The sequence below is a fragment of the Ambystoma mexicanum genome, chromosome 9 (genome assembly GCF_040938575.1).
Source record: "Ambystoma mexicanum isolate Mex_15411 chromosome 9, UKY_AmexF1_1, whole genome shotgun sequence".
In the NCBI taxonomy this organism is placed as follows: domain Eukaryota; kingdom Metazoa; phylum Chordata; class Amphibia; order Caudata; family Ambystomatidae; genus Ambystoma; species Ambystoma mexicanum.
The window spans coordinates 731,628,539-731,648,885 of NC_090931.1; positions in this window are offsets into that span (position 1 = coordinate 731,628,539).

A 20,347-nucleotide genomic window follows, 5' to 3' on the forward strand; every position below is an offset into this window, starting at 1 on the left:
AGCAAGACAGAACTCTTGCACAATATATCATACCCATGGTGATAGATGTGTTTACAAGGCGGACTAGGTAGAGGCCTAGGGCAGCAGATTGCCAGAAGCGCAGCATTTTATTTTCGATTTACTAGTTGTCAATTTCTAAATATAAAGCCACTCTTGCTTCTCTGAGTTTGACTGGTCCACAATACTACAATTCATTTTGAGCTGTTAGTTGTCATTCCACTATGACAGCTAAAGTCTTTGATGGCAACATTTGTATATATGCTTGATATTTGCAAAAGCTTTGTTGTTATGGTGACTTTTGTTTATATAAAAAAAAGCTTATCAAGCCCAATTTGATTTAGGTATTTAGTGATTCAGTCATACAACTCTCACAGACATATATGACAGATATAAAGCATTTTGGTCATTCTTATCTTCCCAAAATGCTCTTTATCATGCAGAATAGCCAAAACCTCACCGGTTTTATTGGTTCCACTTGACATTATCTTTGGAGTTCTTTCTCATCAACACACACATACACTGTTTAAAGCAATCACTTTTATATTCAAATACATGACAAACCATTGCAAAAAAGAGGGGTTTCCCTCCAGAAAAGTAATGGTTAAAAATGATGCATAATTTTACAATATTAAATATTATGCATGGTTGTGCTTAGGTCAACCCTCCAGACCATCGTTCTTCGCCTGCCAAGCCATTACACGATGGACTGGAGGGTTGCTCAGAGCAATGCCAGTGGTTAAGATTCATTCTAAACTTTCCAGCCATCACCTCTTTTTTTTTGCTTTGCCACCCCGAGCGGGACTGGTATGCCCAGACGTGGGTCCCGTGCCTGCTGGGCCTAGAGACCCAAGCTATTCCTCACTGATGAGGCCCAACAAGGCCGAAACATGTTTGGGGATGCTTGTGGTCTCGTGCAGAAGGGATGTGACCTAGCAGTTCGGGCTGGACTGCCCCTTTAAGGGTGGGACCAAGTTTGATTTGCATATGGTCTTTCCCCTTCTGTAATGGCTTGGCAGGCGAAGAACGATGGTCTGGAGGGTTGCCCAGAGCAATGCCAGTGGTTAAGATTCATTATAAACCTTCCAGCCATCACCTCTTTGTTTTTGCTTTGTCACCCCGAGTGGGACGGGTATGCCCAGACGTGGGTCCCATGCCTGCTGGGCCTAGAGACCCAAGCTACTACTCACTGATGAGGCCCAACAAGGCCGAAACATGTTTGGGGATGCTTGTGGTCTTGTGCAGAAGGGATGTGACCTAGCAGTTTGGGATGGACTGCCCCTTTTAGGGTGGGACCAAGATTCATTCTAAACCTTCCAGCCATCACCTCTTTGTTTTTACGATTACCTCTAGTGCATGCAACTGTAGAACGCACTGCCTTCCTCCAAATCTTGGCCAACAGAGATCTGAAAATCCTCCTTCAACTAACATAGACGATGACAGGTTAATAGAGAGGAAGCAATAACCTTCCAATCCCTGCAGCCTTAAAAACTTACTTATAATGTTATGGAGCCAACATTGGGGACAAAAGGGGGGTGAAGGAGTGTAGTTTGGACAGCGCAGACAGGGTTTGCTGAAGGGGTGGCAAATGGTGAAGGTGCAGAGTCTGGCAGAGGTGGAGTATAATTGGGGTGCACATGCACTTATTTGGTCTTAGGGTAGCAGAAAGCCTAAATACATCACTGTCCAGGGTTCCTTCCTTCCAATATGGCAAGGGTATCTTATCAATGCATCTTTTCTTCTTGATTTGAGAGGGCTCTAATTCTTGAGTAACCAGACCTCTGGTTTACTCCAGTGTTTCGAGAATTATCCTAAAGTCCACTAGGAGGTAAGACTCTGTAACACTATCCATTGGTTTACAGGTCCCCAACTCTTAGTATAAGCCTGTACTACCCAAAGGATTGGTAGAATGCCAGAGCAGTCAGGCTTATCTTATGAGGAGGGTGCGAGCTGTAGATAAGTACAATGAGCCCAGTCGATACAATAGTCCAAAGAAACTCTTACACACTGAAAGTTACATTGAAATATACATACACAAGGCAAGGTAAGTAAATACTTATTTAGACTAACCAACACACATAGGAATTATCAACATTACTTTTCATAGGTGACTGCTTCAATTCTATGACAAGACAGGAGGCGAGCATTATGCTTCATCTTCTTTTATTATACTCCTCAGCAGTTCAACAACACATATCAAACTATGGAAAAATACCCAACAAACTTTTCCATTTTTTTTTTTTTTTTTTTAAACTACAACCCCCATGAGTCTCTGTAGTCTGTACTCCTTCTACCAGTCCTGATCTCCTTCCTGTACTTAGGCTCCTCCTCTTCTTTTACTGCTCTTCAAGCAGATAAGTACCTTTTCTCCACTCTCTGTATGACTGGGATAAAATGCCTGTGTGAGAGTGGGAGATCATCAGCAAATGAGTTGTGACACGATAGAGTGTATGAGAGATTGTAGTTTATAAAAAGAAAACGGTGTTTCAGACAGTAGTTTCTTGGTAGCACGCATAAGCGGGTTTACTTCAAAAGGGCTCGCGTACACGCGAGCGGACGATTCAGGATTTTCACATTAGAAATCCGGTTCGCGAGACTGACGGCCCCGTGTCGCATACCCGACACCTCAGGGGCCCAGTCAGGCCTCGCGTACTACGCGGCTGAGGCCGCGGGACACTCGCGAGCCGGCCCGCCCTCGCATTAGAGGAGCCGGCGCTCGCGAATGATTCGTGGCCGCCAGACGGCTCTCGCAGAGGTAGCCCCCACCCGCGGGTGGGCGGAGCTACCGCGCGTGAAGCGCGAGGAGCGACGCTCGCAGAGCAGCCCCCACCCGCGGGTGGGAGGAGCCTAATGCCGCGCAGTACATTCTGCGACGGCTGTAGACTCCGTGATCACGGCTTTTGAGACGCCGCGAATTCGATTAAGATTCCCCAGAGCAAGGGAAGCGCCAGACCGCAGCGATCTGATCGCTCGGGAGCTCCGTGCCTAAGGAAAGCATCACACGGCAGCTCACGTGTATATAAAAAAAAAAAAAAAAAAAGAATATAATAACGATACTGCTCCCAGCAGAGAACCGGCGCTACTGAGGAGAGGATTCCTCTCAAGAACCACTGAACTGTGGACAAGCAAGGTGCAGCCACTGAAAAAAAAAAAAAAAAAAAAAAAAAAGAAGACAAGTAGGGGACCCTACTGTCTCTATAACATCTGGAGGGAGCAGTGGGCGTGCTAAGACACCTGATTCAGGTAATTCGGCACACAGCACTGTTTTAAAAAAAAAAGAAAAAAAAAAAAAATGTCAGAATTTGAGTGGAGCGAGGAGGAGCAGTCACAGGACCTCGCTGCCAGCTTCAAAAAAGTGCTAGGGAGCTCCCTCATTGATGCAGTGGCGGAGGGCGTGAGGCCCCTTCAGGAAAGGCTGGAGACACTGGAAGCTATGCTTTCGCAGCCTGAGGACAGCACCACAGAACGCAAGCGCACGCCCACAGATCCCTTGATAGAGGGACGCAAGGGGAGTAAGTTAGCCCTTAAGAGGAAAGCCTCTACCGACCCCCGGGGCTTTTGGGACGGGGCAGAAGAGGAGGCCCCAGAGGTGCCTGATGCGTTCGCAAAGCTGAAGGAGGCTTATCTACGACGACAGGCAGTGCCAGACCTCATGACCCCCTCTCCAGGGGAGGACAATACTGGAGAAGACCCAGGCTCGGAGGAGGAGCAAGGGGAGGATCAGACCTCGCAAGGGGACGAGGAGACCGAGGAAGACTGGGTCCAGCCCAGTGGGGGCAAGAGAGCTCGGAAAGAGAAACACTTGACTGATGGTCAGGATGATATGTTTGACCCAGACAGCATCAGGAATCCAAGGTCCACCGAGTGGCAGCCGTCCCCCCGAGTAGCGCAGTACATGACGGCCAGGCTGCGCAAGCCATTAGACAAGGAAGTGAGGCAACGGCTGCGGGCAGAGTGTCCGCGACCGGATCTCCCGGGCAAAGTAGCAGAGGCCCCCGAACTCGACCCGAAGATGCTGACCTTCGTGTCAAAGACGAATAAGGACCCCCGGAAAGGAATTGATAGGTCCTGGAAAAGCTGCCAGGAGAAGGTCCTAGACCTGGCAGGGCCACTGGCAAAGATAATGGACCTAGCAGAGAGGTCAAAGGACACTGGGGAAGCAGTGGACCCGGAGGCCCTCGCCGGATGGGCGCAGAGAGCGGTCTGTCTGCTCGGAAATGCGAATTGCGCCATAGCTTCAGAGAGGAGAAAGGGGCGTCTACTCAAGATTGATTCGAAGCTCAGCGATCTATCATCATATGAAGCAGGAGAAGGGGCGCAAGGCCTTCTATTTGGAGAGACCTTTGGGAAGGAGATGGGGCGATTCGTAGGTACATACGCCTCCCTAGAGAAAGCCCAAGCTTCGATCCGCAAAATCTTTCCGAGTAGAGTTTTTGGAGGGACCGGCCGCAGTCGGGGTCGCGCAGCCGGTCGTTTTCAAGGATGAAGAAGACCCCATAATCCCAGAGCTCAATACTGGGAGAACAAGAGCCAGGATACATTCTTCCCGTCCAGAGGGAGATTCCCTAGAGGTCGCAGAGGCAGGGGAACTGGCCGAGGACAAGGATTTACGCCAGGTGAGAGCGACTCAGTACCCTCCAGTAGGTGGGAGGACGCGCATGTTTTTAGTAAATTGGCGCATGATTTCAAGCGATTCCTGGATATTGCAGACCGTCAGAGGGCTGCAGCTAGATTTTATAGAAACCCCAATCCAGCGGCACAGGCCACAAGGTCAGAGACTAGCGCAAGAGGAGCAAGCATGGCTAGACGGCGAGATCGAACAGCTAGCGCTCAAACAGGCGATAGAGAGGTGCGCGAGGGAGCCCAAATTCGTGAGCAATATGTTCCTAGTGCACAGGAAAGAGAAAGTGCGCCCAGTTATAAATCTCAAGGAGCTGAACGGATGGATCGTATACCGCCACTTCAAGATGGAGGGCATACACCAGCTCAGAGACTCCCTAAGAGAAGGAGACTGGCTGACGCGTTTAGATCTGAAGGATGCCTATCTCACGATTCCAGTACTCGAGGAGTACAGACCCTACCTAGCTTTCCGCTGGCGCAAACAGTTCTGGCAATTCAAGACGATGCCGTTCGGGCTAGCTTCGGCGCCTTGGGCATTTACAAAACTAATGAAACCCGTAGCAGCGGCGATCAGAGAGAAGGGCGTCAGGTTGATCATCTATCTAGACGACCTTCTGCTGCTAGCAGAGAATCGGGAGGTGCTGATATACCAAACGAGATGGGTACAAGACCTTCTGATATTGCTAGGATTCCTAGTGAATATAGAGAAATCAGATACCATACCAGAGCAGAGATTAGACTTTCTAGGGTTTGTGCTAGACACAAAGAAAGCGACCCTAGAGCTACCAGCGCGGAAGATGAGAGATATAAAGAGAGAGATCAGAGTATGCCTAGAGCGAAGACTAGTATCCCTCAGGACATTGGCGAGGATAGTCGGGCTATTAGCAGCATCCATTCAGGCCATATTCCCTGGGCCGCTACACTACCGAGCACGGCAGAGGCTGAAGATAAAGCATCTTCAACAGGGTCTGAAATATCACCAACAGGTACCTCTAGATCAAGACTCCATTACAGAGCTGAGGTGGTGGTTAAAGAACATGGACGCCTGGAATGGGCGTGCCATATTCGGAGACAAGCCGGATCTAATCATAGAATCCGACGCCAGCCGGCAAGGCTGGGGAGCCAGATGCGGGAGCCTACAGACCGGAGGCAAGTGGAGCGAAGAGGAGCTCCAGCTTCACATAAACTGTCTGGAACTCCTAGCGGGATCATTCGCGATCAAGGCCTTCACGAGAGGGAGAGTGAAGTCTTGTGTGCTGCTGAAGATGGACAACATCTCGGCAGTAAGGTACATAAACCATTTAGGCGGCACGAGGTCCAAGATGCTGGCGGAGTTAGCAAAGGACTTATGGCACTTTTGCCTTCAGCCAGAAACGTCAGTGACTGCGGAGTACCTGCCGGGTTCACTGAATGTAGTAGCGGATTGGAACTCCCGTTACCTGACAGATTCCAGCGATTGGAGACTGGACCCAGAGGTGTTTCGAAGACTAGACAGGGAGTGGGGTCCCTTGCATACGGACCTTTTCGCCTCCCGGCTCAACGCGCAGACGAGCTTATATTACAGCTGGAGGCTAGATCCGGGAGCTCTAGGGACGGATGCATTTCTGCAAGAGTGGACAGGGGGCCCGCATTACGCTTTTCCCCCCTTCGCGATGTTGAGCAGAGTTCTAGCGAAATGTCGGAGGGAGAAAGCAGACCTAGTATTAGTAGCACCCCTGTGGAAGTCTCAAGTGTGGTTCCCAACGTTAATGGAGCTAGCAGCAGACGTTCCCAGAGTCCTTCCCGAAGGAGAGCGACTGCTCACGGACCCAGCTGGGTCGTGTCATCCTCTGAGAGTGAGAGGGACACTCCCATTAGTCGCGTGCAGGATATCAGGAGACGCTGGGCTCTGCCAGGAATTTCGGAGCAGGCTGCGCAGCTTATCGCTGAATCCTGGGCTCCTTCCACTAGGAGGAGCTACGACGCAGCTTGGGCAAAATGGACGAGTTGGTGCAAGAACAGAAGTGTTCATCCCGTTTCAGCACCTGTAGTGGAGATCCTAAATTTCCTAGCGCAGCTATTGCAGAACGGGAAAGCTTTCCGTACGATAGGAGTGTACAGGTCGGCTATATCAGCGGGACATATGCCAATTGAGGGAGTTCCGGCGGGGGAACATCCAGCGGTTGTAAGGCTCGTTAGAGGAGCGAGATTTAGAGCGCCTCCAGGGCCTAAATATAGTACTACATGGGACGTGGCGACAGTGCTACGATTATTATCAGACTGGCCAGCAGATAGATACCTCTCTCTCAGACAGTTATCAGGTAAATTAGCTATGCTATTGTGTCTGATCTCATGTAAACGAGTGTCGGACGTGAAGGCGTTAGAGATTAATAGACGAGTCTTCGGACCAGAGGGAGTTACGTTCTCCATAGTCAGGAGGACTAAGACAGGCACCTTGGCAGTCCATTATCCTTATTTTCCGGGCAACTCGAAATGGTGTGTAGCTCGATGCATTAAAGAGTACGAGAGCAGAACAGCAGAGAACAGAGCAGTTAGTACTACTCAGTTGTTAATAGCGCGCAGGAAACCTTATCACGCTGTGGCATCAGCCACCATAGCCAGATGGGTCAAAGAGATCATGCAGGCAGCTGGAGTGAATGTGGACACGTATGGAGCTCATTCAGTGAGAGGGGCGATGGCTTCGTCAGCCGCGAGAGCAGGAGTGCCTTTAAGTGAAATAATGAGAGCAGCGGATTGGGCGAGCGACCGTACATTTAAAGAGTTTTATTTTAAGCCAGCAGAGGGTTTGGCTAGTACGGTCTTGGGGAAGCTTTGAACAAGCATAATGCTCGCCTCCTGTCTTGTCATAGAATGTAGATTACCCCTGCTATCTGCGCAGGGAGTATTAATTCTATTAAAGACTAGGGAGGCGAGCATTAAATTCCCGCCCGAGGGATGTACTGTATAAAATGTTGAGAAATTATATGCGAGAGTACAGTACATACGCACCACCCTAAAATTTATTATTGTGTCTTCATAGGAGAGGAGCAGAAGAATCACTGAAGACAGAGCTGTAGAGAAGTCCAGCAGGAGGCCGGGTGTGCACCGGCAGTTGAGTTAAAGTTCGGAAGATTCTTCGCACCGTTGACGAGGATCAGTTATTGGACAGGAGTGAATATCAGAGCGAGTAAAAGCAGAGGAGGAGCCTAAGTACAGGAAGGAGATCAGGACTGGTAGAAGGAGTACAGACTACAGAGACTCATGGGGGTTGTAGTTTAAAAAAAAAAAAAAAAAAAAATGGAAAAGTTTGTTGGGTATTTTTCCATAGTTTGATATGTGTTGTTGAACTGCTGAGGAGTATAATAAAAGAAGATGAAGCATAATGCTCGCCTCCCTAGTCTTTAATAGAATTAATACTCCCTGCGCAGATAGCAGGGGTAATCTACATTCGTGCTTACATTTGTTACAGAAAATGACGGTAATGACAGTTCTACCATACAAATAGTAGTGGTGCGCACCTGCATTTGTTACAGAGAAATTACACTTTCATGAATTTACAAATGTAACTCAAACAATAGTCTTTAGGAAGGAAGAGGAGGGTTATTCAACACTGTAGCAGTGATTTACCTTGTATTAACACTTGTAAAGGCTTATAATGCTTTGGTATCCCAATCCCTAACTATCCAAGACTTCATCAAAGTCAGTGTAGCTGGGGAGCAAAAGTGGTATGCAGCAGTAGAAAGGGCAATGATCCTCAGTATACTTTATTGACTTAAATGAAATACTCTAGCAAGATAGCCCAATGTCTAGGGACCCTGCAAAGGACTCCCTAAGAGAGCCCAAGCTGTTAAGCCTGTGTCAGAGGTATCTGTGGACACCCAAACACCTTGTAATGCACTCCACTCACACTGGAGCGACTATTCGACTTGAGCTAAGTTCTACCTTGAGCGCCACAGTACCTTAGGTTGGTTGAAGAAAATACAGCTGGATTCTTTCCTGTGCAGCAGTGATGGAACCGGTCTCCTGATTCCTCGGTCAGGTGACAAAAGGAAGGGCTCTGAATGGGATCCCACAGCATCAGTCGAGAGAGAGGACCCTAAGCAGGTATTTCTGTAGTCTCTCACTCGGTCTCTGGTTGTGGCACCTTTTTTTCATCAGCTCCAACAATTAATGGTTATCGTCCGGTTGATCTTTCTTACTTCTGCAGTCCTACACTCTGGTGAGGGGAATTGCGTGAGTGGGATCATGCCTCTGGAGGTCTAACTGGAGCTCACCAAAGTTCTGGGTGGATTCGTCCACACAAAGACGTTGCACTGCAAATGGGTCAAAGGTCGCCTGGTATTCGTGATTTGCAGCCCTGGAAGGTCACAGCACCTCAGGGGATGGCTTGATCTGTAGTTTGTCTAGGGGCTTGTTAGTCCCATAAGCAATGGGGAAGGAGTCATCCTCTTTGAAGCTCCCCTGTTGATAATAAAACGGGGTCACGACTGCAGTGGTCGCTTCACGGTTACTGAAAGGGCTTGCAGGCTACTCTGGTCATCTTCAGCTTTGGATCTTCTGTTCCAGTAGTTGACTTGCCTTCTGTCTCAGGAACCTCACCTTTTATTCGGAGTTCCCATTCACCCTTCTGCAAATTCTCTCAGCAGTTTACAGAGAGTGACAGGTGGCTATCCAATCAGGATACCCAGCCCCCCAGTGGCAGCTGGTTCCATTCATGCACTCTGTCAGACAAAGGACAAGAGAGTGTTAAACTCCTCCCCTGCTTCATGCCTTCCCAGACACACTGGAGCCTAGGTGGGGACACCCTAGGGTTCCCGCCAAAGACAAAACTCACATTCAGACCCCACTCCCAGAATAGTAGAAGAAGGGCTTAGAAATGACAGTCAAAAAAAGAAAGCAACCATCATATTAGGACCTAGGTGACCCGTAGGTGCATAACCAAGGTGGCTAATACAGTCTGTGGTAAAAGAAATAGCACCAATGTTGGTATAACACCTACACTGCCACCAGCCATATCTATAGGGTTGTCACTGTGATCAAAATGTCACAGGAGCAGAGAGAAGGTGGATATTAAGTATCCCCTTAGCACTCCACATGCACTGATGTGTGTTCTCTCATAAATTAAATTTCTAGGAAGGATACAAAGTATCCCTCTGTCCTTAAGGACAGTGGTTTTTAAGGACAGTCAAAGAATATCAAGGGAGAACCCAAAGGGATCCCAGCAACACTGTACATTGGATGCAGTGTGCTGAAAAAGTGTAACACAGATAGGCTTTAAGAGATATGGAGGACAGCAAGACACCATAGGATAAGTTAATACAAAAAGAGCAGGGTTCCTAAAAGTCAGAGCAAGTAAGAATGAATGAGGGGGGAAAAGGCTTCCCTCATTCAGGAGAGAAAGATAAAGGTCCAGAAATCCAGCAAAAAGTGATGGGGCTATAACTAGGAATGGGGATTAAGCATAAAACTGATAAATCTCCCTAACATCCAGCTGCAGAGGAGACAGATAAATATAATTAATCAGGTTCTAGATACTAATCTTCCACCCATTAAACCCATTGAGCATTTTCCTTATTTTAATCAAAACCCACTGGTTAAAAACTAAATGCACAGAGTCTGGATGATGACTCTGGATCTGTGATGTAACAAAAGAATGCATCTGCGTGAGCTGACTCACGTTAGCCACTCACTTCATGGCAACTTGAAACGAAGGAATCATGGTGACATTTAATGCCTGCAGCAATGAAGTAACAGGAATAAAAATAAAAGGACGGCTAATTACCTAAACATGAGTGGTGGTCAGAACATTCTAGGGCATCTTTGGCTGTTAGCAGTGGAACGCTTGAAGAACAATTTGAGTCAGAGACAGAGAGCAGGGAAACTACAGCAATGCATAACTGGCTGTGAGGCAGATTGCACAGCACCCCCCCTGCTTCAGTAACCAAGAACCTCAGACAGCGATCGGCCCCCAGACCACTAGGGACTAAACCAAGTAGTGCAGGCCCCCACAGATACTGCACATACCTTAGGGGAGCCTGGAACACAGACCTCTAACACAAACTTAGACAGTATCTTACCTATGCCGACATCCGTATTGTACAGAGGACCCAACCGAGATAAGGTGCAGGGCTTGTTCCGCTATTTAGTATCTTTGCTGCTCGCAACGACTCCCTGGCGGAGAAGATAGGTCACAAGGCCAGGGCAAGTGAACTAACTGCAGGAGCAGGCGGTAACAGGAAGCAGGAAGTTGTCAGTTGTTTTTGGGTGTGATCACAGGAGGAGCAGGCAGACCAAGAGGCAAGCAGCAGGACGTAAGACATAGCAGAGTGTGGACGTAGTTCTGGAGCAGGTGAGGTAATGGTAAGTGAGTGCAAGTGGTACTGCATGGCGAATGTGCATGGTACGGTAACAAGTGCGGTGAGGAGAGATGGTGTAGGTAGTATATGTGAAGTATTTGTGTGAATGAAAGAAGTGTGTCTGAGTAGGAGGTGGGCTGAAGTGATAGTACTAGTGTGGAGGCGTGAAGAATAGCGGTGATGAGTAGTACTTTGGAGACAGCAGTAGTAGAGTGAAGGAGTGAATAGTGTGGGGGTTTGAGTAGTAGTATGGAGGATGGAGTAGTAGTGGGGCTAGAGTATAGTATCTTATTTATTTATTTATATATACAGGGAGGGACAATGTTCTTTTGATCACAAAAGAACAGATACTAGATAAGAAATCTGATTTGACGGGAAGCAGTGAGCTTCTTACAATGGGGTGTGTTTGAATGACATTCTGACCAGGTTGTAGGGGGGAATAAATGGAACAGTGACTGGGGACAATACATGGGTGGACATAGATTAAGGACAACCAACATCAGACATTTGTAAGTGCAGGTAGGTGGTACTGTCAGCTTTGTTATGGGTGAGACCATGATGGAAGAAGGGCTACAGTCAGGGGAGTTGCTAGGTCTGGAAAAGACCCAGGGCTAAGCTGATGTTGGAACTGTTGGGACTGGGGGCTAGCTAGTCTTTTGGCTGTAGCTCCTGAGATTCTATCAGGGGCTACAACCAAAAGATCAGGGGCTATAGCCCTTTTAGTCCCCCCTAGCAACGCCCCTGGCTACAGTTGAGGCAGAGAAAGTGAGGGGCAGAGGCAGGTTAGATGCAAGGGAAAATTGTTAGCTTAAAGCACCCCAACCTCAGGTCTATGCCGCTCCCTTCACTGGTTAGGGGTAGAGGACCGCATCAAATTTAAGTTTGGTTGTTTAGTGTATAAATGTATCAATGGTCTGGCACCAAGCTACTTAATGAATAAACTGAGTCTGTACTATCCTGCTTGGGCCATAAGGTCGGAAGACAAACATCTGCTTTCCATTGCAAGGACTAACTGTCTATCAAGAGGAGACTGTAGATTCTCAGTTGCTGGGCCTAGACTGTGGAGCAGCCTACCGCTGAATCTAAGGAGGACCAATTCCCTCCTGGCTTTTAAAGCGGGTCTAAAGACCCACCTTTTTAAATAAAAGCTTAATTTTCCTTCCTGTGAATTTCAATGGTACTAATGTCTGTCCGAGTACATTTTCTAATTAGTCTATTCCATCTGCACCAGGATTCGATTCAGTTCATTGTGTGCGCGCTTATAAATAACTCAAATCAAATCAAATTCACTCCAACTCTCTGCAGATCAGATGTTTCTTCAAGCAGAGAGTGGGGGTAGATCTCTTTCTTCGGCAGGAGCCTCCCTCTGGAATGACCTCTCTGCCTCTCTACGACTTGAGACAGATCTCCTTAAATTCCGGAAGCTTCTCAAGACCTTTCCTTTCTCCTCCCATTCCCTCTCCTCCTCCTTTGCTAGACTCCTGTTGCCGCTGTGAAAGGTTGCCTGTTTCACTTATGAGTCTGACCAGTCCCAGGCCTTCCTTGGACCAGTCTTCCCCTGCATCCCCTCACCAGCACTTCCCTCTGGATCCCTTCCCTGAATAGCCCACTGAGTCTGATCCATCCGTGTCCTCAAACTGTTGACCCCCACCCCTGATTCCCCTGGCACTTGCCCTCTGGGGCTCCCTGTAGTACTTCCCAGCCCCTGGGCCCCGTCCTTCCTTCACTTCTCGCCCTTCTCCTTCTCCCTATCCCACCGCTCAGCCCTGACCAGCGCCCTCCCCTGGCACTTCTTTTTACTGCACTTGCACGATCCGAATTTCGCAAGGACTAGTAGAACTGTTATTGTCATCTTCTCATCTGTCCCCTGCCCCTCTTTTGTCTTGTGGTGCCTGGAAACAGCTGTTGCTGTATAGGCACCATACAAATGTTCAATAAATAAATGAATAAATACAATTTAAATACTGGCCCGTTTTGCATTATCAGCGATCCAGCCTGGTGACGCTAGGAGGAAGTAGGTATGAAGTGAGGGAGTTCAAAGAGAGTCCTGGTAGCGAAGTTAATGATCTTGTTGAGAGGACGGAAGCATAGTTGGAAATACTAAAGAGGATGCTGGCACAGTAGTCCAGTCTAGAGATTAAAGAGTAGTTAAGAGACACTTGGCAGTGTTGAAAGGAAGGAGATGCTTTTTGTTCCTAATATTTCGGAGGTTGAGGTGAGCCGCCATTGCAGTTTTGGTGATGAAAGTAGAGATGGTGTGAGATGGGTCATAGATGACACTGAGGTTTCTAGTTGAAAAGAGTAGGGAAGAATGTCAGATGGGATCTGGATAGGAAGGGGAAGAGTATTTGCATGGGAAGAAGAGCACCTCTGTTTTGGTAGAGTTTAACACCAGAGAGTGCAAAGTCATGCAATATTTAATGGCAGAGACAGTTGGGCATTTTGATAGAGTTCAAGAAAAGAGCAGAACAGTTGGGTTTCGTCCACCAAGAATTGATACAAGAAGCCAAAGGAGGAAATGAGTGCCCCATAAGAGCAGGGATGTAGAGTGTAAAGAGGAGAGGACCCAAGACAGACAACTTTGCTGGTCTGGATAAATGTGCCAGTAATAACATTTACTGGCACTTTTCCGGCCCGGCAAACTACACTGTGCTGGTGAGGGTTAATTGAGTTACCTGCAGCCAAGTGCTGGATGTATATCAGGCCCCCACCCTCAAAAACAGCTGATATTAGCAGCACTAGTATTACTGGTGCCGGAAATACAGGCAAATCCCTATGGAGTCCTATTGGACTGTAAGGAAAGGGTATTCACCCGTATTCCTGCCACTTGTAATATGCTGGTTATACCAGTATATCAGGCAGCAGGGACCGTAATACCATTTGCCAATATTACGGCAGATTTTCTGGCTGGATAACGGCAAACCTTTGAGAGGTGTTGTTGAACCAGGAGGCAGAGAATTGGCGAGGTGCCGGTAGGATTCTATCCAGGCAAGGGCTTGATCGTGAATCCCAAGAAGAGAGTATTAAGTAGATCAAGGTGATTGACAGTGTCAAAGGCCGCGGATTGGTCAATCAAGTTATGATAGAGGATAGGTTGGAGTGCTTAGCAGTGGCAAGGGCTTTGGAGAAATTCATGAGAGCAGTTCCCATGGAGTGACAGGAGCGGAAACCTGCTTCTAGGGGGTCTTGGTGGTTGTGCATTTCTAAGAAATGTTCAAGATGGTCGAGCACAACCCTTTCAAGCACATTTTAATAGTGCAGAAGGAGAGAAACAGGACAAAAAGTTATCTGGTAAGTTTGGGTCCACACCCTGCTTTTTTAGGAGAGGGATGACAGTGGCCTTTTTGAAAAGAGCAGGAAAGCAAGCAGATTCAAAGTTCAGTTCAGTGAGCAAAAGGGCCATTAATATGGCCAAGGCCTGACTAGCTGAATAGCAAGAGGGTCTGATGGGGCACAAGAAAGGTTAGCCTTCATCAGTAGAGATATGACTTCTTCAGTATTATTGTGACTAAAGTGCAAGACATAGGTGGAGGGTGATGGCAGAGTAGGCAGAGTGTACAATGTAGGAGGAGGGAGTGTGAGGAAGGTCAAGAGAGAGTCTCTAATTTTAGAAATGTTTGCAGTGAATTATTCAGCTAGGTCATGTAGGGTATTTTGTGGAGATTTGGGGCCTGACGGTATTTTATTACCGCCGAAAAATAACTTACAATAATCACTCTTTGTATTCAGATTTGGCCATGTGCAACAATAATACAATGGACATGCATTATTTCAGCACCCAGACCTGCATATTTGGTATACGTGGTTGGTGGTATTTTGGTGAGCATAATTCCCTTGTTTTATTTGTGGCCCCAATGTCCAGAATCCCTTATCTTTGCTTAGATTTTTCGTGTGATCACTAGAGAGACCTCAGACCTGCATTCTAGGAATACCACATTTTCCAGTGATAGTGTTGGTGTGCCACCATGGGCGAACTCACTGACTTATTTACGACAGAGAGCTATATGTGGTAGTCTTGTGGTAATTTCCACTACCTTATATACGGTAGGGAGCTATGTTCAGAGAGTCTCTCTTCCCGTTGGCTCATGTACCTCCACACATCTGTCTTAAAATGACCATTGCACTGTTTAAAAATCTCCCCACATCATCAGCATTGTAATGGTAAACAATAAACATCACCCGTCTGTTTTCAAATATTTTTCTGTATTATAAAAGTTGTATTTAAACACAATCTCATTCTTTACAGAAATAAAATGGTACAGTCAAAGCATTGTCTGTGACACACTGCAAAGAGAGTGGCGGAGAACAGAACTCAAATTGCAACATTAGCACTTGATTAAGACACGCACAGGAATCCTACACTGACTGCATATTACCGTACACACTCAGCTCCCACACTTCTCATTACCTTATCTTTTTAGTTGTTCTCTTTGGCTGTTCTCTTTGTGAATGTGGCTCCCTTGGATTAACTCCAGCAAAAAGGAACGCTTGCCTTCTCAAACCGGGGTCATTGCCTGGAATTCTCAGCTTTTGCAGATAGGAATGCCTCAGCCAGTGGAAAGGTCCTTCTTTCAGCTCTCCCCAATCTCGACTGCAGCAGGACACAGGAGTCTGCATTCAGTCAGGAGCCCCACAGCCAGCTTCCTCTCCCCAGTAGTACAGAAAAATGTCCCCTCTCTTTTTCCCCGTTACTGCCCACTAAAACTTTCCTCTCAGCCCTCTGTATGACGTGTCCCAATGAAATCCATCATCTCTCATCCTCCTACTCTTCAACAATAGCTTGCTTATACATTTGCAATTGTTGCAAATCTGACTTCCTTCTTCCTGCAGTTACTGTGCACAAAAACACGGAGAATCAGGCAGAGAAGAGAAGAAAAAAAAATCTGCACACACATTTAAATGGTTTTCAGAGTATGCCTAATTCTGCAGTGGAGAACACATTTTATTAGTGGGTTATGTTAAATAAGGTTCTATTAGTCAGGTTAATGGTTAATAGGTTAGCTGTTAATTTTCAAATGTGTCTCTCGCACCATAGGCATTTCAGGTGAAAAATAGTGTGCATTTTTAAATGAGCACATGTGCTTTTAACTGTAAAAATAGATTTGCATCTTATATGTTAAAATCGTTTTTGACTGAATAGCCTGTCTTTCCTTGTTAATCTGCTAACCCATATAGCGATGCACCGCACCCTTGTGGTGGCAATGCAAAAAAATTGCTACTTGTGCAGTAGTGCTGTACTCTGTGCTGTAACGCGCTAAATATCCTTACAGTCATTAGCTGTGATAGTGGAGTTGATAGTCATAGGTTTTAGAGGATTGAGGAGTGAGTTTAGGATGCTCTGTAGTCGGCGAGGATGGTTGGAATGAGAGTCAATGAGGATGCGGTAGAATTCCTTTTTCGCTCAATCAAGAGAGGACATGCAAGAGTTCAGGGCAGACAGGCAGAGTGGCAGGTTCTCATGCAAATGTGTATGCCGCCATTTGAGCAGCAACAGTCACATGTCACAGCGGAGAGACTGTGTGAATGGGGTGACCCATGGTTGAGGATGCTGAGACGTATGGGTGAAAGTTAGCAGTGGGAAGTGAGAGGAGAATGTGTAATCTAGTAGGGATTGGAAGATGGAGAAAGCACTGTTAGTAGAAGAGGCATCATGTGTGAAGGGGAGAGTGAGAACTGTAGGTCAAAGAGAAAAGGAGGAATGGCAGAAGATTACAATTTCCTTTTAGTAATACATGAGACAAGGGGTGAGGAGAGGTCAGAGGGTGGAAAGGAGATGATGGTGGAAACAATAGAGTGATCAGATAGGGATGGTGTTACAGTAGTATTAGTGGCTAAGAAGTGGCGATGAATAAGAGATCCAAAGAGTTACCCCCGGTGTGGGTAGGTAGGTTATCAATAGAATGGAGAGCGTGGTCACTAATAGAAGACTGAAGTTCAGTTTTATAGGAAGTGATTGGAGATGGAAGGCTAAAGTCACCTAAGAGAATAAGGTGATGTTTAGTGGAAAGAGAATGAAGGAGTTGCCGGAGTTTATTAAAGAATGGTCCAGTGGGACAAGGAGGGCAATAGATATAGATGGTGTGAACTGAGTGAGGCGCAGCAATAGTAGAGATGGCAATTTCAAAAGAGATAGGAGAGGACTTGGCATTGGAGAATTGTGAGGTGCTGAGTCGGAAATAAAATAGATCTCCAACCCCTCCACCTCTTCCACCTCTTCCAGTCAAATGAGGTGAGTGAATGAAGGATAGTTTGGAGTTGTGTAGGGCCACCAAAGAGGCAGTGGCAGATGGAGAAATTCAGGTTTCAGTAAAAGGAAGAAGGTCTTGGAGAGGAGAGCTGGTGAGCAAGTAGTAAGTGATGAAGGCCGTTTTGTTACATGCAGACTGAACATTCTAGAGTGCAGTGTTCAGTTGATGCAGGAAAGGAAGAACAGAGAGGTTGAGTCTCTGAGCAAGAGAGATGAGGTGGATAGGTGTTAGGGGAGGTATGGTTAGCTCGTCGGCTTTGTTTGTTGGATGTAGGTGAAAGAGAGATGAGCAGTGGGAGTTTTGAGATGTTAGTTTTAGAATAGGTATAAGAAAGGAGGATATTTTAGCATGGTTGGAGAAAATGTAGGGAGAGATGAGTAAGTGGAGCAGAGAAGGATCGGGAATAAATGCATTATAGGTGAGTAGCGCAGTGTGGAGAGACAGCACAGTAATTAGCAAGCTGGTGGTATTCACAGATGCAGAAAATAGAAAGGCAAATGCAAACCCTCATATGGAAAGAGGCAAATTACTAGCCACTGGATTCTTCACATCCAGAGTAAGAGAGACAGTAGAGGTCAGTAATAGATATTTACTAACCTGGGGGTTAGAGAAGCCTGGGTTAGAGAGGAGCTGATGTTTTAGATGAGAGAGAGGGGCAGCCAAAGGTAACATCGTACAATCAATAAACATCCTAGAACTGTCTCAGAGTGTGGGAGTATTCTTTAAGCCATCTGTGACAGTGGATGCTAAATGCCTTATCACAGCTGCTGCAGTATCTTGCGACTGAAGCTGTGTTCCATGACACTAAACATTGTGTCAATATATCTTTTTTCGGTCACTTGAAATTAATCCAAAGCTTCCAGAGATAATAAAAATGCTTGAAAAAAACTACCCTGTGACCATGCCCCAAACCTTCACATGTGCAATCTAGCCACAACACTATCTTAATTACATCCATTCTAACATTTTAGGGCAGTTTCAAAAAAAAAATTGAGATCTTGAATCTAGAAATTGAAAGCCTTGGCACCAGCAATTTATTATGTGAGATACAACTAACCTCTTGGGTACAAAGGGCACCCCGTTCACAGCCAAAATAAAAAAAAAAACCTACTGGATGGATTTTCACCAAACCAGCGAAGGATTTCTGTTAGGTAGAATTTCCTTCTTGAGTGTAATTCTTCCCACTTTGTCAGACCTCCAGCATTTTTGCTGGACTATTTGATTTTTTGACTATTTCTCCTTATTGAATGGAAACCTTTTTCCCCACTCACTCATTCTTTTACTCTGTACTTGGTAACCCTTTTCATCTTCTTTGGATACTTTTACTGAAGTATGCTTTCCTCCATGTTTTCTGACATGTACCTTAAACTGTTGCAGCATACAGCACTTTCTGTGCAGTGTTGCTGGAAGCTCCTTGAGATTTCCTTTTTATTTTACCTGGGTGAACTACAGTTATCAGGGCAGGGGGACACCCTTTTGTTCCTCCAGTATTTTATTTGGTGGGATCAGCACACCCGAACGTATGTGGAGTGCTGAGGGGATAATACATTGGACCTCATTACGGGTCTGGCGGTAACCGTACCGGTAAAACCGGCAAGTTGCTGCCAGACTGTAATGAATTACCGGCACCTGACCTCCCAAATACACTGGGGTAATCTGACCCCGGCGGCCGGGAAGTCAGACGCCAGTAAATTTTAAGTCCCCATTCCCATGGGACTCCATGGAACTCCATGGCAATGGGGACCACAGACGCACGGTCACTGTTAACAACGGTGCAGGTGCTTCCGTGAAACTCTGCACGCGAGTGCCGTTCCGCCCACCAGGTCTGACCTGGTGGGCGGGAAGGCTCCCGCCCGCAGAGTCGTACTGTGCTGGTCCCGAAACACTGGTGCCGGTAGACTTACAGGCACCAGTGTTTCCGGACCGGCACCATCGTAATGAGGGCCATTGTCTCCTTTTTCTCACTATAGTTCATATGACAGGCTGGTGGCAGTGTACCTTTTTGAACAACTTTTTGAGGACTTCTACCAAAGGTTGTCTTCACAACTGCACTAGGTACAGGGACATAGGGGTCACCAGTTGCCTAAAATTGTGGCTGTACATTTATAAGATTTCTTCATGATGATTTGTTCTTACTTGAGCCGTCTTCTACATTCTTGTGTGTGAGAGGTCTTGATGGGTCTTTTGTTTTTGGTGGGCATCTCTTGGAAAGCTTGCTGAGGTGCTCTGAGTGCCTGAAAGGACAGGAAGTGGGGGACTCCCAATATCTTTGTCCTGCAGTGTGTCTGCCTGTAACCAATTTGAACTGGGATACTGGCTGTCACCCTAGACAGACGCCCCCCAGATTTGCATGAGAGGCTTGAATGGTGATTCGGTGGATCAGCCAGTTCTTTGGCATAAAAGGTGAGGGTCCTGGGCTGAAACTCAGAGTTGACCACTGGACTGAGGATCCAAGGAGGAATTTGAAGAAGGACATTGCAGTAACTTCCAAGCAAATGCCGGAGCCATTGCGTGACCATTCTGACCCAGAATTATGAGGGACAGGGAATATGTCTTGAAGATGACTTCCTCCCTTGGACTGGTGAGACCAACCAGTTTGAATATCACCTGCATTATGCACCATCCCACGAAGGGCTGTGGTCCTCTGGGCTCCAAACTCCCAATACCCTGAGACCCATGCTATTTTGCTGTGCAATATCGTGTGAAGTGCAGATCTGGCTGAAATGTTGTGGACAACCTTGTGGGCCTGCAGTAACACTTTCCCACTCCTTGAAGTCCCCTCAACTGAGTTGAGGACCAAGAATCAAACAAAAGTCTCCTGGATGACAACTGTCACTGTACTGAATCCTGTTTTGGGCTCCAACCGACCAGTGCCACGAAGATCAACTGCTGGGCATCCGACTGCTTGAGTGCAAACATTGTTTCCCTCCAAAGTTAATTCTTCAGCCGTCCAATCCAAGAAACCCGAACTAGGGACAACTGTCGCCTCTCCTTGGGGACCAACCTGCTGCTGCAAAGTTCTTCATTCATAAGGTAAGTGTTGCTAGTCATCGTATTCAAGGTAATCTTATGGTGTAATGGAGCAACCGTTGAGGTAAAGATAATCCAAAGAGTAATTAGGCAGGGGGTGGTAGCATACATTGTTTT